This window comes from Oryctolagus cuniculus, chromosome 19, assembly GCF_051225735.1.
Source record: "Oryctolagus cuniculus isolate XC-2025 breed Fujian yellow rabbit chromosome 19, ASM5122573v1, whole genome shotgun sequence".
NCBI lineage: Eukaryota > Metazoa > Chordata > Mammalia > Lagomorpha > Leporidae > Oryctolagus > Oryctolagus cuniculus.
This window is the reverse complement of record NC_142885.1, coordinates 22,639,409-22,665,787: the sequence shown is the minus strand read 5'-3', so window position 1 is coordinate 22,665,787 and position 26,379 is coordinate 22,639,409. Positions and strand designations below refer to the sequence as shown.

Below are 26,379 nucleotides of genomic sequence, written 5' to 3'. Positions count from 1 at the left end.
CCCACATCTGAAGAAATGGCTTGGTCCTTCCTCATTCCTCACGCAATTCTTTAAGGGACATCACTCAACCCTGCTGAGACCTGTTTTGCTGCAGTGAGGAGCTAAGGAATCACTAATGATAAAATGAGATAATACGCCAAACAACAGTGATCCATAGAAACCAGCACTGAATAAATTTAACCAATGACATCTATAATCACCATCAGCATCCTGCTACACCAAAGGAAATGTCAGAAAATGGAAAGAGAGGGGCTGATGCTGTGTGCAGCGCTTATAACCCAGAATTTGTCCACGGGGGAGGATGGTTTCCCCATCAAGCGTTTGGTGATCCTGAAACACAGGACACTGACCGGAGGGCCAATGCATGGTGCAGATGATGCTTTATTTACTGAGGATGGAGCCGGAGTCCATCAGTTCCAGTGAGGATGCTGAGCTGTGTGCGCACTGGCACCATGATGAGCAGACGGGTGCTGGTGATGATCTGACTGGCTGCCACCTCTTTGCTGCTCAAGTGGTACCACACTTGGCCAGCAGGAGTCTCTCTGGGGTGGTCCTTGTGCCCATTTCTCATTGACAGCCTCTGTTCCTCTGGCTCATCCCCAGCCCCAGACCTAGAACAACTTTTGGGACACAAACTCCTTAAAGGGAAGACAACTTTGCCATTACCCATACTTGAATTTTCTGAGCACTCATGCAGGCCAAGTACCATGCTGTGTTCTTCAGACTACAAAATCTGGAAGGAGGGGCCGGCATTGTGGCATAGTGGGTAAAGCCATCACTAGCAATGCCAGTATCCCATTTGGGTACCGGTTTGAGTCCCAGCTGCTCCATTTCCAATTCAGCTCCCTGCTAATGTGCCTGAGAATGCAGCAGAAGCTAGCCCAAGTTTGTGGGCCTCTGTAGCAATATGGAAGACCCAGATGGAGCTCCAGGCTGCAGCCTGGCCTAGCACTGGTCATTAAAGGTATTTGGGGAGTAACCAGTGAATAGAAGATCTCTCTCTGTCTCTACCTCTTTCTCTGTTATTCTGCCTTTCAAATAAATAAAAACAATTTTTTTTTCAAAAAAAAAACCTTGAAGGCAAGAGATCTTGGTATATTTACAGAACTTCACAGAACTTCAATACTTTTTATTCAAAATAGGTACATGATACTTTCCCTCAAAATTTCTATAAAAGAAGGGGTTAAGAGGGGGTCCAGTGCTGTGGCACAGAAGGTGAAGCCTCCACCGGCAGTGCCGGCATCTCATATGGGTGCTGGTTCAAGTCCTGGCTGCTCCACTTCTGATCCAGCTCCCTGCTAATAGACTGGGAGCACACTGGAAGACGGCCCAAGTGCTTGGCCCCTGCATCCACATGGGGGACTGGATGAAGCTCCTGACTCCTGGCTTCAGCCTGCTCTACCCCTGGCCACTGCAACCATTTGGGGAGTTTACCAGCGGATGGAAGATCTCTCTGTCTCCACCTCTCTCTTGGTAATTCTGTCTTCCAAATAAATAAATCAATCTTTAAAAAAATCTTCAATTATTATTGAAACAAAAAGGGGGGGAGGCATTATTATCCCCTTTGAAACATGATAGACTAACTCAAGGATAATCTGGAAAATTTCATTATGCACTGGTTATAAATGCTACCAAAATCGAATTTTTTAAAAGACTTATGTTCAGCACCCATTTGGAATGCCAATGCCAGAGGCATCGGCTTAACCCATTGCACCACAGTGCCAGTCCCTAAACATTAACTTTTAACTATGATAGTAACATTGTGGTAATATAAGAGCATGCCCATTTTTAGAGGCATACTAAAATATGAAGATGTGAAATGACATAATGTGGCCAGGATTTTCTTTTAAATAACTCAAACAAAAAAAGCAACAGGTGAAGTAAATGCGCAAAAAATCTTGGTAACTATTAAATTTTGGTGGCTAATATTTGGAGATTCACATTACTATGCTTTGGGCTGTTTTTTGAAAGATTTTTTTTTTCAGCTGAGGAGGCTTTACAAAGTTCATGAAGGGGCCATCATTGTGGCATCATGGGTGAAGCTGGTGCCTGTGACACCAACATCCCATATGGCTGCTGGTTCAGATCCCAGCTGTTCCACTTCTGATCCAGCTCCCTGCTAATGGGAAAGCAACAGAAGCTGGCCAAGTGCTTGGGTCCCTGAATCTCCATGGGAGACCTGGAAGAAGCTCCTGGCTCCTGACTTCAGTCTGGCCCAGCCCTGGCCATTGCAGCCATTTGGGGAGTGTACCGGCAGATGGGACTCTATCTCTCTCTGTCTGTAAATTCACCTTTCAAATACATAAAATAAATCTAAAAAAAGTTCATGAAAAACGTGTATTATGGAAAATCTATTAATGAATCTCAAAAATGTCTTTTACTGAAAAAAAGTTTTCTTTTAATTCAATTTTCCTTGAACATTTTGAAGCAACCTGGAAGCTTAATGGGCTTGAGGACAGGACATAAGTAGTTACTTAGCTGGAGCACACCAGAGATCAACACAGGCCTCCTATCCAATCCTGGAGTAAGACAGCTGTCACCCACTTCTTTTTTTTTTGTTTGTTTGTTTGTTTTTTGTTTTTTGACAGGCAGAGTGGACAGTGAGTGAGAGAGACAGAGAGAAAGGTCTTCCTTTGCCGTTGGTTCACCCTCCAATGGCCGCCGCGGCCGTCGCGCTGCGGCCGGCGCACCGCGCTGATCCGATGGCAGGAGCCAGGAGCCAGGTGCTTTTCCTGGTCTCCCATGGGGTGCAGGGCCCAAGCACCTGGGCCATCCTCCACTGCACTCCCGGGCCACAGCAGAGGGCTGGCCTGGAAGAGGGGCAACTGGGACAGAATCCGGCGCCCCGACCGGGACTAGAACCCGGTGTGCCGGCGCCGCTAGGCGGAGGATTAGCCTAGTGAGCCGAGGCGCCGGCTATCACCCACTTCTTTAACGGTGCCTGGCCGCTTCCGGTGCCGCTATGCTTACTGGGAGGAAGAGGCGGGTCCTGGATGGATGGCGCTTGCGCAGTCAGCCTAGTGGAGACAGAGACGATGTATCCAGCGGTGGTGGCATGTTGTCGGCAGCCGGAGTTGTCGGCTTCCGGCGGCGTTTTCGGCAGCGGTACTGGCCTTGAGAGTGCGGGAGTGAAGGTGAGTTTTTAAGAAACAGTGAGAGGCCTGGCACCTCGGGAGGTGGGGGGGTTGTGGCGCCTCGGAGCAGTGTAGACAGTCAGGTCAGGCTGAGCAGCCGTGGGGGCGGGCGGCGGCTCAGCTGTGGGAAGCGGAGAAGCAGGTGGCTGGGCTCGCGCCGGAGGACGGGACTGCAGGTTACAAGGTAGGTTTATTTGTAACCTGTAACTTATTTATTTAGTCAGTTCTAGCAGTGTTTCTGGTGGGTGTTTTAGTTTTCATTGATTTTTATGAGTCTTTTTAGGATGTCTGTGTTTTCTGGAATTAATCTTAGTAGGTTATGTGTATTTGTTATCCAGGGATTTCTCCATTTCCTCCTAGCTTTCCAGTTTATTAATATACAGTACTGAATAGCAATTTCTTTGAAACCTTGAGTTTCAGTGATGTTGTATTAACATTATAAAATGTCTGCTTTTTTGTCTGTAATTTTATTTACAGGAGTTTTTATCGTTTTTGTTAGTCAGGTTAGAAGATTATCTACTTTTTAAAATTTTACATCAGGTATGAAAATTTCATGTATTTTTATATACTGATTCAAAACATACTGATACTTCTTCCCATACTAGCATCTCTCAAGCCTATACTCCCAGCCTTCTTCTTCTTCCCTCTCTTGTGCCCACTCTTAATTCTTCTAATTATCTATTTTCAGTTAACTATATATGATTAACCTTGCAATAAGTAAAAGTGTTCAACAAAAAGTATGCAGAACAAAACACTGTTCTTTAAAGTGAAACTAGAACTATAAGAAACAATTTTATCTCAGAATGTCAGTTTCTCACCTACACATTACGTTTAGGTACTCTATTAGTTATCACAAATCAGGGAAAAAATACGTTATTTGTCCTTTGGGACTGGCTTATTTCACTAAATATAATGGGCTCAAGGTACATCCATTTTGTTGATAAAGACAGCATTTCTGTGTTCCCCAATGGGTGGTATTCCAAGTGTATACATGCCATAATTTCCTTATCCAGTCATCAGTTCATGGACATCAGGTTTAATTCCACAACCCAGCTATTGTGCACTGAGCTGTAGTGATTGTGAAGGTACAGATAACCCTTTCAGATCTGCTGATATCATTTCCTAGGGGTAAAGCACCAGGACAGGGATTGCTGATAAATTTCATAGTAAACGGTAGATTGATTTTCAGCTTTCTGAGGTATCTCCATACTGTCTTCCGCAATGGCTTTACCAGTCTACATTCCCACCAAAAGTCAGTGAATCAGGGTACTGTATTCCCCACTTCCTCAGCAGCATTTATCATTGTTGATTTCTGTATGAGAGCCATTCTGACTGTGGTGCAGTGAAACCTCATTGCCATTTTGTTTGCATTTCCTTGATGGCTAGTGATCCTGAGCATTTTTTCATGTGCCTGTTGGCCATATGGATTTCCTTTCTTGAAACATGCCTGTTCAAGTTATATGCCCATTTCTTAACTGTATTTTTTGTTTTGTTGTTGAGCTCTTAGTATATTCTGGATATTAATCTTTTATCAGTTTTATAGTTTGCAGACAGTTATCTCCCATTCATTCTGTTGTCTCCTCACTTTGCTGAGTGTTTCTTTTGCAGCGCAGAAGCTTCTCAGCTTGATGGAATCCCATTTGTCTGTTTCTGTTTCTGCTGCTATTGTTTGTGCTTCTGCTGTCTTTTCCCAGAAATCTTTGCCTATGCCAGTGTCTTTCAGGTTTCCCCAGTGTTCTCTAGTAATTTGATGAGATTGGGTTTTAGATTTTGTTCCTTGAACTATTTTCAGTTTGGTTTTTCTATAAGGTGTAAGGCATGGGTCTTCTTTCATAGTTCTGCATATGGAGGTCCAGTTTACTCAGGAACGTTTTTGAAGAAACTGTCCTTTGCACCTGGGATTAATCTTTAGTGCCTTCTTCCAAGATAAATTGATTGTAGATGTGTGGATTGATTTCTGGAGTTCCTTTTCTGTTCCATTGTTCTATATGTCAATTTTTTTACTAAACCAGTTGTTTTGATTGTAACTGCCCTGTTCTGTGTCTTGCAATCTGTTTTTGCGATGCTTCGAGTTTTGTTTATGTTGTGTAAGATTGCTTTCACTATTCAGATGTTCTGTGTTTTCATAAGAATTTTAGCATTCTTTTCTCTCCATCTGGGCAAAATGTTATTTGACCTTTGATTGGGATCCCATTGTGTCTGTAAATTGCTTATAGTAGAATGGAAATTTTCATTATGTTGATTGTGCCAATGAATGACCATGAAAGATTTTTTGATTATTGTGTGTCTTCTTCCATTTCTTTAATGTTTATTAATTTTCATTGTAGACATTTTCATGGACATGAAACTGGATGCAGTTGAAGTTCATCTGCTGGATCATCTTCCATTTCTAGAGACTGCTGGACTTCCTGCTAAACACAGCTGGGGCTTCTTCCTGGAGAGGAGCAACTGGTGAGCAGATGTGACCACCTCATGTACGCGGCAGCCTTGAAGCACAAGGGAAGGAGTAGGGAAGGGACACCACATTCCCTGCGGTTGGGCGGGTCATGTGGACAGTGAAGTTGACTTTCATCCCGTGACAGGGAGGGTCAAATGGAGTAGCCCCAGAGGTTGGTGTAAAAGAAATGTGGGGGCCAATGGGGTAGAGGAGAGTTAGGTGCAATGAAGATGAGGGCACTTGGATGTTGGAGAATGAGTTCCCCCAAGTTTTGCAGTGAATCAGGTGTCAAAGAATGTGGTAAGAGGGGGAATATTGGGGCATCCAGACAATGAGAGGGAGGCCTGGGAGGAGAAGTGTGTGCTGTTGCCTCAGAGTACAAAACACCAAAAGTCTGTTTTTGAGGGATATGGAAATAAAAGTTTGGGTTTTAGAATTCATGGTTAAGGATGACAAGATTGCAAGGAATCTCTGCTGGGGGGGCTGATAAGGGTAAATGCCACAGAAGAACTTGGGACATGCAAGGCACTTGGGAGTTGGGAGCTGAAATGAGGTAATTTCTTTATGTCATCATCTTTTGATAGATAGGGGAAATGGAAGGATTATATAGAGGAAGTCAGGTGACTTTCAGCAGAATTGTAACATGAAGGAGGGTTAGGTCAACTTATAAGAACTAGTGGAGTATAAGAGTGTTAGATCTGGGAGAGGGTCTGGGGAGCAACCTTAGAAAAAGTGAGGGAAGGGAAATGGGTGGACTGGTAGAGGGAAGTTCAGAAGGGATGGGGAATGGATGCTGAGTTAATCAGGGAATTCAGATAACATCTGCAGAATACCAAGAGATGGAAAAGATGTTATCGGAAAGAAAACTGGGTTGTTAAGGGACTAGGGAACATGGAGACCTTGTCTTAGGCTGGGAATGAAGTTTGTGGCTTGTAGTCTACTTGTAGACGTCAGAATTCAGAAGAGGACTCTCTCTTGATAAACGTGTGCTTTTTGGCTTTTGAATGTGTCTGTAATTCGTTCACATTCGTTCTTGTTATTTATCTAATACTGAATGCTTCTTGAACATCTTTGAGAAAGTTTGTGGAAAGAGGGTGATTGTCATGTTGGGTGTTTTTCATATTCTTCTAGGCAGCTCTGCGTGAAAGCTCCTGCTTTCATGATGTTTTTGTTCTTATTATTTTGGGGTGCTAGGGATGGCTTGAGTCCTAAAGGATTTAAACAGAAAGAATACGGTATGAGCTCTTGGAATAGCTTCCCAATTTGTTGGAATTCAAACTTTATGATACTTCCTATTCTACAACTGCTTTTTTTTTGCCAGCTCAGATATTTCCAGTTGCTTTTAGAGTCCCTAAACTGTGTCTCTGTGTCAGACTGTGACATTTATTAGGAAGGCGCATTCTTCCTTAAGTGTTACTTAAATGATGTGTCATTCTTTACAATGCAGTGTTATTTGGTATTTTTGAGTAATATATGTTCAGAATTATATAGTTTACTCTTTTTTAAATATTTATTTTATTTATTTGAAAGAATTACAGAGAGAGGTAGAGACAGAGAGAGGTCTTGCATCTGCTAGTTCACTCCACAGATGGCTGCAACGGCCAGAGCTGGGCCAATCTGAAGCCAGGAGCCAGGAGCTTCTTCCAGATCTCCCATATGCATGCAGGGGCCCAAGGAGTTGGGCCATCTTCTACTGCTTTCCCAGGCCATAGCAGAGAGCTGGATTGGAAGAGGAGCAGCTGGGACTAGAAGCAGTGCACATATGGAATGCCAGTGAGTTAGCCATGACTTTAACCTGCTGCGCCGGCCTCTGTAGCTTACTCTTACTTTTAGATTATTTCTATAGAAACATTTTCATACTTATATTTTCATAAAAGTCCTAGAATTTTCCACATACACAATGTTGCTAATGTGCACAGTGTGTCTTTCGTTTTCTCTGTAGTGTGAGTACTTTTTTTTTCTATAAGTTTCCATTAAACATTGATATTGTGTCCAGTGGATGCATGTATATGTTTAGGGTCAAAAAATTCTTCAATATAATTTATAGACTGATTTAAAAATAAACCACATTCCCTTTTCTCTGTTCTCCTTCTAACACTGTCTCTCCCAGAGTCCCCTTCCATCCCTCCCTCCTTTCTTGCCTCATTTCCTTCTTTTTCCTTCCTTCCAGTTTCAGATAATATATTTTAAATTTATATTACAGTAATAAGGCTAATAAGAAGTTTAAGAAGTAAGAACAGGTATGCCAGTGCTGTGGTATCCCACAGGGGAGTCAGTTCAAGTCCTGTCTACTCCATCTCTCATCCAGCTCCATGCCAATGTGTGTCCTGTGGCCAGTGAGGAGTGCGCCTGTGCCTGGCGCTTTGACCCAGAAGTGCACCCGCAGGCGCCGCCACTTCTGCCCTCGATGCACTGTGGGAGTCAGAGCCATGTCTGCTCCTGCCCAGAGCCTTGAGGAGCCGCCTTCAACGCTGGTGGCTGAACCTGAGGAGACCCAGGGCCTCCCCAGGCTCAGGCCGGGATCAGGTGAGGCTATGGCCTGAGGCGGCCGCATCAGTTTCCTTGGGCTTCTGGAAACCTCCAGACGCGGTCCTCTGCTTTGACCCCTTTCTGAAGACTACACTTCGGGACTCAGTTCCTGTTCCTGAGGAACAGAAACGCTCTTTGTGTGGGGAGATTGTCGCGGAGGCCTTCCTGTGACGGGGTAGTCGTGGCCTGGGGTGCAGAGCACGGGGAGGGGTGTGTGTAGGGTGTAGCTGGGATAGAAGGTGGAGGAGAGGAGAGGGTCAAAGGGGAGGCAGGAGGAGAGAGGAAGTGGGGAGAATGAAAGTGGAGAGGTGAGGGAGGGAGGGGGAGAAACACATGTGGGGGAGAGGAAAGGAAGGGGAGAGTGACAGGAGTCCCAGGGCTTGTGTGTGGGAGGGGGATTGGGAGGGGAAGAACTTTCCCCAGGGCTCTGGGTCCATTTGGGGGGTTTTCTGTGCCTGGCCAGAAGTAGCCTTGGCTAGCTGTGTCTGTCGAAGAGGCCTTGACTGACAGCCTCTCTGCTCCGGGTTGTTTGGCAGCATAAGGGATGTGTGCAGGAACACGGGGACATGGGGCACTTGAATTAATTGGCACGTAATCCGGTGAATTTTCACAGACTGCACACACGGAGGAGAAAGCAGAAGCTTAGAGAAATGCCAAGAATCCCTCAGTGCCCTGTTCCAGCCTGCCCCAAGATTCTGACACCTCACAGTAAGTACTGATATTTTATTCTATTTAAAGAATGGTTTGCAAAGCAGAGTTCTAGATGAGGCAGGGCGGGAGAGATCTTCAGGGTATGGGTTCACACTGCAGGTGGCTACAATGGCTGGTGGTGGGCCATGAGGGTATGGGTTCACACTGCAGGTGGCTACAATGGCTGGTGGTGGGCCATGAGGGTATGGGTTCACACTGCAGGTGGCTATAATGGCTGGTGGTGGGCCATGCCGAAGCTAAAGCCATGTACTTTATCTAGTACTCCAGTGTGGGTTCAGGAACCGATGCCCTCGGGCAACTTGAGTTTGTGTAACACACTACCTATATATGTAAAGTGCTTACTGTCGCTCCCCCTCTCCGTGGAGGAACGACACAGGACCCTGTGCTGTTCTCTCGTCTGCTCGGCCTTCCCCGGGTTTGCTGCTGGTTCTTCCCGGGTTGGCTACTATCCCTTCCACCTCCGTGGAAGGGCAGTTCCCCCTGGCCACATTCCCCACTTCTGCAGGGGAGTGGCACACCGCCGGCCGGCTTTCTCGGGGGCTGCACAGGTGTTCCCCTTAGATGTTCCCCTTAGATGTTCCTGGTGCATGCCGTCTCTCTCCTCCTTTATAGTCCTCCTCTGCCAATCCCAACTCGGCTGCCCACATGCCGAGTACGCTGCTCTCCTCCAATCAGGAGCAAGTCCTGCAGCTTGTCAAGTTGGTGAGAGGCAGCTGGGTAGAAGCTGTTTACTTCTCTCCCAGCGCCATATTGTGGGAGAGCAGATGCATAGAATAAGTCTTAATTCCAGTAGCTCAGTCTAGTCCGGATTGCTCCCCACAGATCCCCCTTTCTTTTTATTTTTGGCGTTGATAAGTGCCTGTCTTCGGTGTCCCGCGGCACACACTCTGCTCTACTTGCTAGAGTTGCCACAGGTTCTTACAAGTCCTATCAATCATGCAAACCGAATCCGGGTCCTCTCTTCGCCATGATGTGAGGAGGTTTTTAGGCGCTGATGCGTGCCTGTGTTCGGTGACCTGCGGCTCATACTTTGGTCGAGCCGCCTGCTGGCGCTTACCGCCTTGATCAGGCAGACCGAATCCAAGCCTCCTAATTGCTGTATTGTGGGGAGGCCTTACTGATGTTAATTCGTGCCTGTCTTCGGTGACCTGCGGCGCATAAGCTGCTAGCCACCCGCAGGTGCTCATTGCCTCACTTAATCAGGCAGACCGAATCCAAGCTCTCACATTGCAGTGTTGTGGGGAGGCCTTATTGATGTTAATTCGTGCCTGTCTTCGGTGACCTGCGGCGCATAAGCTGCTAGCCGCCGCAGGTGCTCATCGCCTCACTAATCGGGCAGACCGAATCCAAGCCTTCTAATTGCAGTATTGTAGGGAGGCCTTTCTATTTCTCTATTTCTCTATTTCCGGGCATTCCTATTTCTCCCATTTTACTTCTGTCTGCCAACATTCCCATTTCTCTCATTTTACTTCTAAACTTCTGTTTCTCTTATCCCTGCGGCTTTCCGGCGCCCGCCCCGAGGCTGCTTCTCGGCGGCTTTCCGGCTCTGAGCCGCTTCAGCCCGCGCCTCTCTCATCTGCGCGGCTTCTCGGCTCTGCGCGGCTCGGCTTTGCGCGCACACTCCGCGGTCTCCGCGCTAGCCCCGCGTTCCCTATCTACTTGTGCCCCGCACGCTCTCTCTGCGCGCGGCAGCCTCCGTGAGTCACACAGCATAGCTTGTGTCTCTGCCATTAGCATTCAATCCAAGTTCCCCGGGCTAGCCTGGCGAATTCAACCCAGCTTACGTCTCCGCCCCACGGTTTGGCTTCCCGTCCTTTGCTCCCCGGGCTAATCAGACGGATCCCAAGCAGGCTTACATTTCCGCTTCTGGTTTTAACTTTTCGCCCCCTATTCCCGGGCTAACTTGAGAATCCCAAAGTGGCTTTCGTTTCCGCCTCGGCCTGCCCCCCGCGGCTTCAATTTCCCTAACATTTTTCTCTACCCGGTATGTTTCCCCAAGCTTTCCTCCAACAATACTCCTCCCTCATTTCTCCTGGCTTCTCCCCACAGTCCGTATCCGAGTCTGTTTGTTCTAGCTTTCACTTTCGCTTTCGACCTTAGAGATTTCTCCCAGCTTCCCCCCGTAGTCCATATCTGAGTCTATGCCTAGGCTTTCAATAGCTTCTTCCGGCACCTTTTTCATCTGGCTTTTCCCTAGGCTAGTTGCTAGTCTCTCTCTCCGAAATTTTCCCATTTCTTCCCGTTTCTTCCCTCCTAAGTTTCCTATCCGTCCTAGGTTTCCTATCCGAGTCACGGCACCATTATGTCGCTCCCCCTCTTCGTGGAGGAACGACACAGGACCCTGCGCTGTTCTTTCGTCTGCTCGGCCTTCCCCGGGTTTGCTGCTGGTTCTTCCCGGGTTGGCTACTATCCCTTCCACCTCCGTGGAAGGGCAGTTCCCCCTGGCCACATTCCCCACTTCCGCAGGGGAGCGGCACACTGCCGGCCGGCTTTCTCGGGGGCTGCACAGGTGTTCCCCTTAGATGTTCCCCTTAGATGTTCCTGGTGCATGCCGTCTCTCTCCTCCTTTATAGTCCTCCTCTGCCAATCCCAACTCGGCTGCCCACATGCCGAGTACGCTGCTCTCCTCCAATCAGGAGCAAGTCCTGCAGCTTGTCAAGTTGGTGAGAGGCAGCTGGGTAGAAGCTGTTTACTTCTCTCCCAGCGCCATATTGTGGGAGAGCAGATGCATAGAATAAGTCTTAATTCCAGTAGCTCAGTCTAGTCCGGATTGCTCCCCACAGCTTACCCCTTTTATCACCATTTATTTGCTAAATACCGATATCACGTATAAGACTGTGAGCTTGTCCAGGGCAGGACTTTGTCTCTGCTTTCATTCCTGTAGTCCCTGGTACACAGTTGGAATTCAGCTTATGCAGAATGAACAGTGCACTCACTGTTGGATCTTGGGACAGGAACTGTTGGTTATAGAAAGGTCTGTTTACAGCAATAACGGTAGGAGGGACAAGAAGCGATGTTTAAGAGAATCAGCATTAATGAAGCACTTTCAGTGGTCAGGCTTCTTAATGTACCATTGTCTCATTTCTAAATAACAACACAAGGAGGGGAAGCAAGAGTTTTATTTAATTATACAACATTGTCCTGTCTAATCCTCTTCAAAACTCTGTGAGGAAGGTACCACTGATACCCTTTTAAATATGAGTTAAAGGAAGTGGGAACCAACCCTAGGCCATATATAGATATCAGTGAAGTTCCAGTTTAAATCCTGCTGTGCTTGCCCCTCCTTGGCTGCAGGGTGTGGGCTAATGTGAGAGGTGAGTGTGTGAGGAGTGCAGGGAGGGTCCTGGAGGTGCGGTGCGACTTGCCTGCTGGGAGTGTCTCTGCAGGGCCTAAAGCTTTGACCTTTCAGGGTTGCCTGGATTTCAGCTTGGGCTGTCTGGAGTTGAGATTCTGAGGGCAGGAGTGTGGTGGGTCTTGCCAGTTCCCGCCTTCCTTCTCTGAGCAAAAAAGTAGCTAAGATGAGGCTGAGGGCCCTGTGAGTCCCTGCCCCACTGCAGGTGCAGTGGGGGCCTGGGCTGTGCTTGTTAGCACAGGTGCCTCTGCCACACTTGATCTTGTGGCAGTTGCAGTGATTAGTAAAGTGGGTTCTTTGCAGACCCCTGGGAAGTGGCATTTCTCAGCTTCCCAGTTCCACGTGTGGTATGATGGCATGCCCCTGAGGGATCAATGGGAACCATGCACAGGCATCTAAAGATAGGAGAAAATAGTGATTGCTAACTAGCCTCAGGCTGGCGGCTGTGCTGGGTTAGTGAGGAGTCCCCGGCCAACCCCCACAGCACCTTCAGGCAGAAGTGCTCTTTGTTCATCGCTGTGTTACTTTATTGCTTTCTGTCCCTGAGTTACAGCTACCCCGAATGGCTTAGAATTTTCTCAAGCATGTAATTAGAGGAGTGGCTGTGAATCTAGGAAACAGTTTGGTCTTATTAAGGCAATCATTAAAAGTTCCTGAAAAGCATTTGTAGGTCAATTTTTCACTATTTTTTGCTCACTGTTTCCTCCGGTTTGTTACTCCTCTTTGTGAATCGCCTCCCCCCACCTCCCCATGACATGTCATCTTGGAATTCACTTTGGAAATGAAGAGCAGGTCTACCTCTCTGGCTTCCACCTTGGTGAATGTCACAGGCAATCCCTTCTTTACCAGTTGGGCGGTTCCATGCATGGTACTTCATGAGTGCATGAACATTTTGTCTTGCTGAAGGAGGCTTGTTGGCAGTGAATACTGTGTATCAGTGCTTGTGAACCCTGCTTCCTCTGAGACCTTGGGACTGATTGGGGTGGTTGTGTGTGCCTGATTAATGACATTTCCCTCTTTCTCAACAAGGAGTGATACAGTTAGAAGCATACAGGCTTGGATCTGTTCACACCAAGCATTTTTAAACAAACTAGCCTTTCTAAAAAGTCCAGCATGCAGACCCTCCCAGTGAGGGTTGTGTACGTGAGATGAGGTTCTCTTGGCTCTGGTGTTTTGAGATGTTTGGACCTCATGTCATCTGAGGACATTGGCATCCAACCATCTCAACAACTAATGAAATTGATCATTTTAGCAAACTTTTCTTATTTATTCGTTATCTTTAGAACTCAAAACTTTGGAGCTTTGCTTTAGTTTCAAATGATGCTTACCTTATTTCTAAGTCTGACAAAATTCATACAGACTCTCTCATTGAAATCAGATGCAGTTTAAGGGTCTGTTTTATAAGCTGTTTGATAGAACAGGTCTGTTTGTGTCTTCAATGAATGAAGAAAGGTGAAAATATTAAAAGATATGACCATCCTTTTTTTTAAAAAGTTTTCTTATTTCTTTGAACAGCAGAGTTACAGAGAGAGGAGGAGAGACACACAGAGATCATCCAACTGCTGGTTCACTCCCCAGATGACCCCAGTCTCCGGGATTGGCCATGATAAAGCCAGGAGCTTCTTCTGGGTCTCCCATGTGGATGCTGGGGCCCAAGCACTGGGGCCATCCTCTGCTGCTTTCCCAGGTGCATTAGCAGAGATCTGGATTTGAAAGTGAATTAGCCAGTGGGTCTCAAACCAGCACCCAAATGGGATGCCTCAGGCAGAGGCTTAACCTGTTGGGACACAATACCAGCCCCATGACAGTTTTTTATGTATGCCCATCAAAATCTATTTGAAACATGACACCATGTTAACTTTCAGTTTTCAAAAAACCACATGCACAGAGGAACAAATGCACACACAGCACTGTAGCCAGGCAGCCACAGAGTGACACAGTCTCAAAGTCCCATGTGCACACATGCAAGGCTGGCTGTGCTCGTTGGGTTTTCCAGCTTCCTGCGGAGGAGCAGTAATCCCCATAACTTTTTTTTTTGACAGGCAGAGTGGACAGTGAGAGATAGAGACAGAGAGAAAGGTCTCCCTTTGCCGTTGGTTCACTCTCCAATGGCCACCGCAGCTGGCGCACCACACTGATCCGATGGCAGGAGCCAGGTACTTATCCTGGTCTCCCATTGGGTGCAGGGCCCAAGAAATTGGGCCATCCTCCACTGCACTCCTGGCCACAGCAGAGAGCTGGCCTGGAAGAGGGGCAACCGGGACAGAATCCGGTGCCCCGGCCGGGACTAGAACCTGGTGTGCCGGTGCCACAAGGCGGAGGATTAGCCTAGTGAGCCACGGCGCTGGCCATAATCCCCATAACTTAAGCCCAACCTCTTATTTCTTTGGGCTGGGGCAAGGGGAGTCATGAGAACTAGATCAGAATGAATGCTAACTCATATTACTCATTAGCAGTTCTCTTTGGTGTATACCTTAGTTCCTTTATACCATTTTAAGGTGAACATTCACTAGCACAGTTGTGCAGCCAGCACTGGCATCTGATTCCAGAACTTTCTTCTCACTCCTCACCCCCCCCCCCGCCAAGATACATCGTCGGCTGTCATAGACAACTTGACAAAAGTAAGCTGAATCCAGGAACAAGAGCTTCTTTGGATATGACTACACTAAGTATCATGAGAGATTTGCCAGGAGTGATGGATTCACTGGTTTACAATATGCCTCATGGGAACCCAAGGAATGTTTCTTACTCTGAGATTAGAGGGCTGTCAGAACAGATCCAAAAATTAAGAGAGGTAATAGAATTACCTCTTAAAAACCTAGAATTATCCCAGCATGTAGGAGTAATACCTCCAAAAGGCTGTTTGTTATATGGAACTCCAGGCACAGGAAGAATGCTTTTGGTGAGAACTGTTGCTAGTCAGCTGGATTGTAACTTCTTAAAGGTCGTATCAAGTTCTATTGTAGACAAATAGATTGGTGAAAGTGCCTGTTTGATGAGAGAAATGTTTTATTATGCCAGAGACCGACCATCAAACATGCATCATTTTTATGGATGAAATAGATGTGATTGGTGGTCATCGGTTTCCTGAGGGTACATCAGCTGACAGATTAAGAGAACTTTAATAGAGTTGCTAAATCAAATGGATGGGTTTGGTACTCTGCATAGAGTTAAAATGACCATGGCTACAAAGAGACCAGATACACTGGATCCTGTTTTGCTACGTCTGGGAAGATTGGACAGAAAAATACATATTGATTTACCACATGAACAAACCAGGTTAGATATATTGAAAATCCACACAGCTCCCATTACAAAACATTATGAAATAGATTATGAAGCAAGCATGAACCTTTTAGATGGCTTTATTGGAGCAAACCTGAAGTGTTTGTACTGAAGCTGGTATGTTTGCAATTTGTGCTGATCATAATTTTGTAGTACAAGAAGACTTCATGAAAGCCATCAGAAAAGTGGGTTATTCTGGTTGGCACCATGATTCATTAGGCTAATCCTCCGCCTGTGGCACCGGCACCCTGGGTTCTAGTCCCGTTTGGGGTGCTGGATTCTGTCCCGGTTGCTCCTTTTCCAGTCCAGCTCTCTGCTGTGGCCCGGGAGTGCAGTGGAAGATGGCCCAAGTCCTTGGGCCCTACACCCACATGGGAGACCAGGAGAAGCACCTGGCTCCTGCCTTTGGATCAACATGGTGTTCGAGGCCGCAGTGGCCATTGGGGGGTGAACCTAAGGAAAAAGGAAGACCTTTTTCTCTGTCTCTCTCTCTCTCACTGTCCACTCTGCCTGTCAAAAAAAAGGTGGGTTATTCTAAGAAGCTAGAGTCTAAATTGGACTACAAACCCATATAATTTACTGTCAGTTTTTTGATTGCTGCATGACAGACATTGGCTTAATGTAAAAATGAAGTTAAGCAAACAATGTGTGTACTGGCAATGATCTCATTAAAAATAAGAGTAAAATAGTATGAGTAACATAAATTATATATATATCAGTGACTCCACTTTTAAGATGGGTACAGAAGAAATCTGTATGTTGTTCATGTATTTATTGCAGCAGAAATTAAAAAAGAAGAATGTGTTGAAGCTTTTTATATTTGCTATGTGAACATTTTGTAAAACATTGAAAATGGTCTGGGAGTAGTACAAGAGAGTATTTCTTATGATTTATTTTATATCATTTGAGTATTGATTTAGATAGGCTATGGGAGGAAGTGAAACATCAGACCTTTGATATTTAAGATCCTCCATAATATGTTGCATTAATAGTCTTTTTTTTGACAGGCAGAGTTAGACAGTGAGAGAAAGAGACAGAGAGAAAGGTCTTCCTTTACATTGGTTCACCCCGTAAATGGCTGCTGTGGCCGGCGCACTGCGCTGATGCGAAACCAGCAGCCAGGTACTTCCTCCTGGTCTCCCATGCGGGTGCAGGGCCCAAGCACTTGGGCCATCCTCCACTGCCTTCCCGGGCCATAGCAGAGAGCTGTTCTGGAAGAGGAGCAACTGGGACAGAATCCGCTGCCCCAACTAGGACTAGATTACCAGTGCAGCAGGTGGAGGATTAGCCATGTGAGCTGGGGCGCCGTCCAACATTAATAGTTTTTCAAAACTGTTACTTAGGAACCCAAGAATCCACACAATAAATTTGATTTCACCACCAAAATGTATCTTCAACCTGCCTATATCTGCCACCACTCTAAGCCAAGGCAAAGCTGAACTCTGTTCTTGCATGGCTCATAGAGCAGGTGCCTACATAAATTCTGTACCCTGGATGCCCCAAATGCCTGGTTATAACCCCAAACATAGCCCAGCCCACCATAATTCTCTTGACTGAATTCAGTGACCTCTGAGCTGATTTCTTCTATCAGTAATCTTTTCCTCTGTAATATGTTTTCCACTCAGCATCCAAAGAAATCTTTCTGTACAAATGTATTTTTAAAATTGTTTGAAAGGGAGGGAGCTGGTTGGGAATGGATAGGAGGGAGAGAGGAGAGAGGATGGAGGACAGAGGACAAAGGGGAGGGGAGAGGGAAGCAGGGAGAGGGAAAAGGGGAGGGGGGAGGAAGAGGGGATAGGTTGAGAGGGAGATTCTCCATCCACTGGTTTATTCTACAAATATAACCCTGTGACTTGACTCCTTGTGTGTGGTTGCCTACTTTGTGCTATCCTTGATGGATTCTTTGTACTTCTCTCCCTTCTCTCTTGCTTGTGCATTACCTATCATTTCAGACCACATCTGAAATGCTTTGCTCCTTTTGGGCGCCCCATTTCTCTTGAGGTGATCTTACTCTTGTGGCTTCAACCAGTGTTTCTATGAGACTACCTTCCAAAGTAGTGTCTCCATCATAAGCCTTCACCATGAGATCCAAATCTCCATTGCCACCTGCCTGTTAGAGACACACACTTGAGTGTCCTGTGGGTACCACAAACTTCCTCTTCCCTTTAAACCTGCTCCACACATTGCACTGGATCTCTGCAGTGGTGGCTCCATCTGACTTGCCTTCCAAGTTGGAATGCTTGGCAGCACCCTCTTTCCAACCATCTGTCTCCTAGTAGTCACCAAATCAATGCCAATGGTGTCTCAGGACCTACACAAGCACTCAGACCAAAGCTGAACATCTGGTGATAACTATTACTTCTGTCTGGATTCTTTCTTCCAGGCTTTTTCTGCTTCAGGCCTGCACACCACCTGCATTTTCCTAGAAAGCACAGGTGACTCTGTCTGATCTTTTCTCATCTCTTGCATACTTGTAAAAGCCCTAATCCCTTAGAGGGGATTCCAAGGCCTCATTCTCAGGTCTGTTCACACTTCCTATTCCAAGCCGCCCTCCTCCCAAACAGCCCCTGCTTCTGTCATGCCAGACTTGTCATGGTTCTGCATATAGGCAGTCACTACTTGATGTTCCTCAATGTTTTCAGCTTGAGAAACTCCTAGCCATGTTTCAAGATATCCAACTCAAAGGTCTTCCTTCTCTTTGATACTTTTCTCTCATTCCCCCAGGCAGAGCTAAGTATCCAGAGCTTCTGTAACACACTACCTATCTACATAACGTACTTAACCCATTTTATCACCATTTTTTTTGCTAAATACCCATATCTCGTATAAGACTGTGAGCTTGTCCAGGACAAGACTTTGTCTCTCTGCTTTCATTCCTGTAGTCCCTGGTACACAGCTGGTGTTCAGATATGCAGAACTAACAACACACTCACTGGTGGGCCCTGGGACAGGAAGTGATGGTTAATGAAGGGTCTGGTCACAAGAAAAAAGGTAAGAGGGACAAGGAAGGAGATTGTAACAGAGTGGCATTCATGAAACCCTTTCTTTTCTTACAACTTTTATTTAATAATTATAAATTTTCGGGGCTGGTGCTGTGGCTCACTTGGCTAATCCTCCGCCTGCGGCGCCAGCATCTCATATGGGCACCGGGTTCTAGTCCTGGCTGCTCCTCTTCCAGTCTGGCTCTCTGCTGGGCCAAGGAGTGCAGTGGAGGATGGCCCAGATGCTTGGGCGCCTGCACCCGCATGGGAGACCAGGAGGAAGCACCTGGCACCTGGCTTCAGACTGGTGCAGTGCACCAGCTGTAGTGGCCATTTGGGGGGCGAACCAATGCAAAGAAGACCTTTCTCTCTGTTTCTCTCACTGTCTGTAACTCTACCTCTCAAATAAGTAAATAAATAAAGTCTATAAAAATAAATAAATATAAATTTCCAAAGTACAACTTTTGGATTATAGCAGTTCTTCCCTCTGTAACCTCCCTCCCACCTGCAACCGTCCCATCTCCCAGTCCCTCTCCCATCCCATTCTTCATCAAGATTCATTTTCAATTATATTTATATATGGAATATCAACTCAGTATATACTAAGTAAAGATTTCAACAGACTGCACCCACACAGACACACAAAGTGTAGAGTACTGTTTGAGTAGTAGTTTTACCGTTAATTCACATAGTACAACACATTAAGGACAGAGAGATCCTACATGGGGAGTAGGTGCACAGTAACTCCCATTGTTGATTTAACAATTGACACTCTTATTTATGATGTCAGTAATCACGTGAGGCACTTGTCTTGAGCTGCCAAGGCTATGGAAGCCTCTTGAGTTCACCGGATCCGATCTTATTTAGACAAGGCCACAGTCAAAGTGGAAGTTCTCTCCTCCCTTCAGAGAAAGGTACGTCCTTCTTTGATGGCCTGTTCATTCTGCTGGGATCTCATTCACAGAGATCTTTTATTTAGTTCCTCTTTTTTTTCCAGAATGTCTTGTCTTTCTATGCCTAAATCACTCTCATGGGCTTTTTAGCCAGATCCGAATGCCTTAAGGACTGATTCTGAGGCCAGAGTGCTGTTTAGGGTATTTGTCATTCTATGAGCCTTCTGTGTATCCTGCTTCCCATGTTGGAGCATTCTCCTCCTTTTTAAGTCCATCAGTTATTGTTAGCAGACACTAGTCTTATTTATGTGATCCCTTTGACATTTAATCCTATCATTATGATCAATTATGAACTGAAACTGATCATGTTGACTAGTGAGATGGCATTGGTTCATGACACCTTGATGGGATTGAATTGGAATCCCCCAGCACGTTTATAGCTCTACCATTAGGGGTAAGTCTGAGTGAGCAGGTGCCGAACTGTACATCTCCTCCTTCTCTTATTTCCACTCTCATATTTAACAGGGATCATTTTTGAGTTAATTTTAAATGCCTAAGAATAATTTTGTGTTAATTAAAGAGTTCAACTAATGATATTAAGTAGGACAAAAAAAATACTAAAAGTAATAAAATAGTAAGTTGTTCCTTGACAGTCAGGCAAGGGCTGATCAAGTCATTGTTTTTCATAGTGTCAGTTTCACTTCAACAGGTTTCCTTTTAGCCCTTTCAATAGTCAGGCTTTTTAATGTACCATGTCTCATTTCTAAATAAGAACACAAAGAGGGAAAGCAAGAGTTTTATTTAATTACACCACATTGTACTGTCTAATCCTCTTTAAAGCTCTGTGAGGAAGGCACTGCTGATCCCCTTTCAAATACGAAACTGTATGAGGTGGGAACCTGCACTAGGCCATATATCAAGAACAATAAAGCCCCAGTTCAAAACCTGCTCTGTTTGCCCCAGAGCCATGTTCCTCCTGGGGTTGGAACCCTAGGTTCTAGCAGTTAGAGACATGGGGTATGAGAGGGGTGGTAGCTGGTGAAAACCGGTGGTCCTTTTCTTTGGGCTTACCTTTGTTGGGTGCATCACCACAAGGACTTGTCCTGTGTCACTAAGGACATTTCATACTAACTCTGTGGCCTCATGCTGTGATTTGTTAATATAGGTCCTGTGTCCTGGTTCACACTAATGGTCATCTTAAGATTTACTTTGCTGTTCTAGTGTTTTAAGGTAAAATTTAGTTTACTGATCTGATATCTGTATTCCTTAATATATACCTGTATAGCAATAAAATTCCTCATGTGAAATTAGGCCTGTCAACATGGAAAACTCTAAGGATGTACCCACTACTGGGAACATACTGAAGGAAATTAAATCATTATGTAACAGAGGGATGCACAAGCCTACGCTTATTGCAGCAAGATGCACAATAGCCAGGCTATGCAGTGTGTATATGCATGTATGGTATACATAGACCAGAACTTCTTAATTCACTTTACAGTTGCACAGCATTTTGGTTCATTGAAATATGCCTGTTGAGGCATGGAAAGCCAAGACACTCTGGCAAAAGATCTCTGTGAGTGAGATCTCAGTGGAAAGAACAGGTCTTCAAAGAAGGAGGTACCTTTCTCTGAAGGGAGGAGAGAACCTCCACTTTGACTATGACCTTGTCTAAACAAGATAAGAATCGGAGAACTCAGAGGGCTTCCATAGCCTTGGAAACTCATGACTGGAGCATAGGGAGATTACTGATGCCATAGACAGGAGTGTCAATTGGTAAAGTCAACAACAGGAGTCACTGTGCACTTACTCCTCATGTAGGATCTCTGTCCTTAATGTGCTGTGCAATGAGATTTAATGCTATAACGAGTACTCAAACAATATATTTCACTTTGTGTTTCTATGGGGGTGCAAACTGTTGAAATCTTTACTTAATGCATACTAAACTGATCCTCTGTAAAAAAAAAAAAAAAACAAAAAAAAAAAGAAATTATCAACTCCCAACTTGACTCTCACTGGGATTAAACATGACAACAGGTCTGATCTGATTTCATCATCATTTAAAAAAATCATCTATTATTTTTCACTTTATGTTTCTGTGTGGGAGCAAACTGTTGAAATCCTTACTTAATGTATACTAAGCTGATCTTCTGTATATTAAGATAACTGAAAATGAATCTTGATGTGAATGGAAGGGGAGAGGGAGTGGGAAAGGGGAGGGTTGTGGGTGGGAGGGACGGTATGGGGGGGAAGCCATTGTAATCCATAAATCGTACTTTGGAAATTTATATTCATTAAATAAAAGTTAAAAAAAAAAAGATTAAATTACTGAACAACAAAAAAAAAGAAATATGCCTGTTGAAGCCATTTGCCCATTTCTTGAGTGGGTGGTTTGTTTTGCTGTTGTTGAGTTTCTTGAAAATATCTGGTAGTAAACCCTTTATCAGCTGCATACATTGCAGATTAAGTTCTACCATTCTGTTAGTTGCCGCTTCACTTTGTGGAGTATTTTTTTTTTTTTTGGTGTCCTCTTCATTAATCTTTTATAGTTCTCAGATATTGGACATCCTTGGTTAAATTTATTCCAACCTATTTTATTTTCTTTGTAGATATGTGAATGGGATTAGTCTTCGAAATCCTTTCTCAATCATGACCTTGTCTGTGTATACAAAAGCTGTTGATTTTCTATCCTGCCGCTGTACCAAACTCTACTCTGAGTTTTGATATCCTCTTAGTGGAGTCTTTTGGATCTCCTATATACAGGAGAATAGAAAATGTCAACAGTGACCTCAGAGGCTACCTTTCTGTATTCTGTGTTAATGGGGTATGTAATGCATATAGAATCAAATTCTAGATAAACTTTAGTAGTTGGCCTTGATGTAGTATTTTCTTTACAATGAGCTAGGTTTTACTTTTTTAAAAAGTCTTATTTATTTATTTGAAATTCAGAGTTACACACAGAGAGGATGAGAGGCAGAGGCAGAGTGGCAGAGAGAGAGGGAGAGGTTATCCATGTGCTGGTCCACTTTACAGTTGGCTGCAATGGCTGGCGCTGAGAGGATCCAGGGTGAGGAGCCAGGAGCCTCCCTGGGGTCTCCTGCATGGGAACAGGTCCCCAGGACTTGGACCATCTTCAACTGCCTTCCCAGACCATAGCAGAGAACTGCATCAGAAGTGGACCAGCTGGGACTCGAACCTGCGTCATATGGGATGCTGGCACTGCAGGTGGTGGCTTGACCCGCTACCCCCAAGTGCCGGCCCCTCCCGGAAGCCATTCACGGTGGGATCCAGCTGTCTGCTAACATGCCTGGGAAAGCAGAAGGAGACGGCCCAAGGACTTAAGCCCCTGAACCCAGAATGGAGCACCAGAAAAAAGTCCTTGGCTTCTTCTTTGGCCTGTCCCAGCCCTGGCCTTTGTAGCCACCTGAGGGGTGAACCCGCAGATGGACGATCACTGAGAGAGAGAAAGAGTGCTGGTGATGCCCCCTGCACTGCTTCTCTCCCGAAACTGCTTTGACAGCCAGCACTGGATCAGGCAGAAGTCAGGAGGCAGGAGCTCCATTCAGGACTCCCACGAGGGAGGGAGGGAGGCAGGGAGGCAGGGAGGCAGCGAGCCAGGGAAGAGTACCCAGGCCTCAGCGGCTGCCTCCCTGGATCACAACCTGGAGCAAGAGCAGCTGACTGAAGCGGGCCTGTGGTTTCGGGCGCTGGATGCGGCAGCGCACAGATGTGTCCCGTGGCGCCATGGCGATGGCCAGTGAGGAGTGCGCCTGCGCCCGGTGCTTTGACCCGGAAGTGCACCCACTGGCGCGGCCACTTCTGCCCTCGGTGCAGGGGTGGGAGTCAGCACCGTGCCCACTCCTGCCCACGGCTTGAGCGAGCCTTGAGGAGCCATCTTTGACGCTGGTGGCCAAACCTGAGGAGCCCAGGGCCCCCCAGGCTCAGGCCAGGATCAGGTGAGGCTGCGGCCCGAGGCGGCCGTATCAGTTCCTTGGGCTTCTGGAAACTTCCAGGCGCGGTCCTCTGCTTCGGCCCCTTCCCGAAGACTACACCTCAGGACTCGGTTCCTGTTCCTGAGGAACAGAAATGCTCTTTGTGAGGGGATTCGCACGGTGAACTTCCCGTCACGGGGTAGGCGTGGCTCAAGGTGCAGAGTGCGGGGAGGGGGTGTGTGTGGGGTGTCACTGGGTAGAAGGTGGAGGAGAGGGAGGACAAAGGGGAGGCGGGAGAAGAGAGGAAGTGGAGAGAATGAAGGTGGGGAGGCGAGGAAGGGAGGGAGAGAAAGGCGTGTGGGGGAGAGGAAAGGAGGGAGAGAGTGACGGGAGCCCTGGGGGGTGTGTGGGAGGGGGGTTGGGAGCTGGGTCGGTTTGGGGGGTTTTCTGTGCCTGGCCAGATGTAGCCTTGGCGTCCTTAGAAGAGGCCTTGACTCACGGCCTCTCTGCTCCAGGTTGTTCAGCAGTGTAAGGTTGTGTGTGCAGGAACACGGTGGCACGGGGTGCTCAAGTTAATTGGAATGTAATCCAGTGAATTTTCAGACTGCACACATGGAGGAGAAAGCAGAAGCTTAGAGAAACGCCAAGAATCCCTCTGTGCTCTGTTCCAGCCTGTCCAAAATTCTGACACCTCAGAGTAAGTACTAGATATTTTTTTTCTATGGAACAATTGGTTTGCAAGGCAGAGTTCTAGATGAGGCGGTGCAGGAGAGATCTTCAGGGTATGGATTCACACCCCAGGTGGCTACAATGGCCGGGGCTGGGCCAGGCTGGAGGTGAGGCCAGGTACTTTATCCAGTACTGCAGTGCGAGTTAAGGTGGCCCAGGTCCTTGGGGTGCTTCCTCTGCTTTCCTAGGCATTTGAGCAGGCAGGTGGATCTCAAGTGGGAACAGCCTGGGTTGATGGGGGTTGGGGGGTGGGGTGGGAGCAGCCATGGCATAGTGGATGAAGCCACCCCTGCATGTACCAGCATCCCACATGGGCGTCGGTTCGAGTCCCAGCAGCTCCACTTCCGATCCAGCTCTCTGCTGTGGCCTGGCAAAGCAGTAGAAGAGGGCCTAAGTCCTTGGGCCCCTGCATCTGAGTGGGAGTCCTGGAGGAACTGCTCCTGGCTCCTGGCTTCAAATCTGCTCAGCTCCGGCTATCGCTTCCATCTGCGGAGTAACCCGTGGATGGAAGACCTTATCTCTCTTTCTCTCTCCCTCTGACTCTCTGTAATTCTACTTTTGAAATGAATAAATAAAGCTTTAAAAAAAAAGCATAACTGGCAGGAATCCAGTTGGCATCTACATGGAATGACATTGTTCCAGGCAGTGTCGTAACCTACCGTGCCACAAGGCAGGTCTCATAAGTACTTTTCTGCCCACTGTTTCTTTTTACTGAGCAGAAATGGGGTATGTGAATACAGTAACTCATATCTAATACATTTTCTGATACTTTATAATTATGTGTTACTCTAGTTATTATAAATTATAACTTCCTTAGTAATTATGGAATCATTCCCGTTTTTCCTTTCCCTTTGTGTGGATTTTAGCATATTCTGTGTTTCAAGGCATTCACACAGTTCATTTATCTTATATAATTTTTGGTCACAGAGTCGTTCATACTATTCCTTTACAGTTGTCTTGTCCGTGGAGTCATGGTGGCACCGTTTCATTAACCAACTCATTAACTTGCACCGTTTTTCTTGGTTGGTGCTGAGAAGAGGTTCACGAATTTTGTGAATGTGTTCAAAGAACCAGATGTTAGTTTTATCAACGTTTTTCTGTGATTGAGCTTTTTTCAGTCCCGTCGACTTGTGCTTGTATGTCTCCTTGATTGATTTGATTTTCCTCACCTTGCTTTAAGTGTTTAAGTTGCTGTTTTTCCTCTGATCTCCTGGGATCAGATCAGCTCATGGATCTTGGTGGTTCTTTTCTAAAATATGCATCCATTACTGTAAATGGGCAGGATACAGTTTCCATTTAGTTTGAATGATTTTTTATTTGAGATTCATAAATGTGTCATTTTGAGGTTCGTTGATTATTCTTCTCGCAAGTATTTGGGATTTTCCAGCCTTTTCTTTTTTTTTTAACAGGCAGAGTGGACAGTGAGAGAGAGAGACAGAGAGAAAAGTCTTCCTTTGCCTTTGGTTAACCCTGCAATGGCCACCGTGGCTGGCACACCGCGCTGATCCGAAGGCAGGAGCCAGGTGCTTCTCCTGGTCTCCCATGGGGTGCAGGGCCCAAGCACTTGGGCCATCCTCCACTGCACTCCCAGGCCAATAGCAGAGAGCTGGCCTGGAAGAGGGGCAACCTGGACAGAATCTGGCGCCCTGACCAGGAATAGTGTGACCGGTGTGCCAGCGCTGCAGGCAGAGGATTAGCCTATTGACCCGCGGCGCCGGCTGGATTTTCCAGCCTTTTCATACTGACCTCTCAGTAGAGAGGTTGCATTGTGATCTGAGACCTTACATTGTGTGGGGACTCTTCCTTAGGAGTTGAGGTCTGTTGTACAGCAGCGAACGTGGTCAGAGTGGATGTGCTGTGTGGGTCTGAGAAGAGTGTCGTGTTGCGTTGTTGTGGACAGAGCATCCTCGAAGGATCCGTTCAACGCTTGGTTGATTCAGGTGCTATTCTGTTCAGCTACATCCTTACTGATGGTCTGACTGCTGATCTGATAACGAAAGAGATGTCTTGACGTCTGTGAGTGTAATAGTGCCTTTGTTTATTTCTCTTTGTAGTTTTAACAATGGTCGCTTATGTATTTTGGGATGAAGTTTACTTTTGGATTCACTATCCTACTCCATTGAAACGTGTTTCTTCTGTTCTTTCAGGAATCCCAAAGCAAGGTCTTGGTTATTGTAGGTTTATTGAAAGTCTGGAAAGACAGTTGTCATTTCACAGAGTTCCTTGTTTTTCATGGTGGAGTTGATAGTCAATTGTCTTGAGTTTTCCTAACTACATTCAGGTTTGTTTTTTTTTTCTCAAAACCTCTTGCTGGAGGTTTTTTTGGTTGTTTGTTTTTTGTTTTGTTTTGTTTTTTCATTTAGATGGTGTTAAACCTAGAACCATTTTAGAAGAAA

At 46.1% G+C, this 26,379-nt stretch overlaps 2 long non-coding RNA genes and 1 pseudogene across 4 annotated transcripts in view; all 3 read left to right on the top strand.

The window, feature by feature from the left end:
- Positions 1–2,968: 2,968 nt before the first annotated feature.
- On the top strand, positions 2,969–10,503 carry LOC149120413 (uncharacterized). Of its 3 annotated transcripts, XR_016225619.1 has the most exons (4): positions 2,969–3,134; positions 5,462–5,585; positions 7,880–8,097; positions 8,714–10,503. It is a non-coding gene; the product is annotated as an uncharacterized LOC149120413 (long non-coding RNA). The 3 variants fall into 3 exon arrangements; XR_016225620.1 differs by lacking the exon at positions 7,880–8,097; XR_016225621.1 differs by lacking the exons at positions 7,880–8,097; positions 8,714–10,503 and adding an exon at positions 7,102–7,338.
- A 4,301-nt stretch (positions 10,504–14,804) lies between these two features.
- On the top strand, positions 14,805–16,023 carry LOC149120412 (26S proteasome regulatory subunit 10B-like; annotated as a pseudogene).
- A 7,793-nt stretch (positions 16,024–23,816) lies between these two features.
- LOC138843157 (uncharacterized) overlaps positions 23,817–26,379 on the top strand; it is a 33,408-nt gene continuing 30,845 nt past the window's right edge. The window contains exon 1 of the long non-coding RNA XR_016226338.1: positions 23,817–23,951. This is a non-coding gene — a long non-coding RNA (uncharacterized LOC138843157). The remainder of the gene's footprint in view (positions 23,952–26,379) is intronic.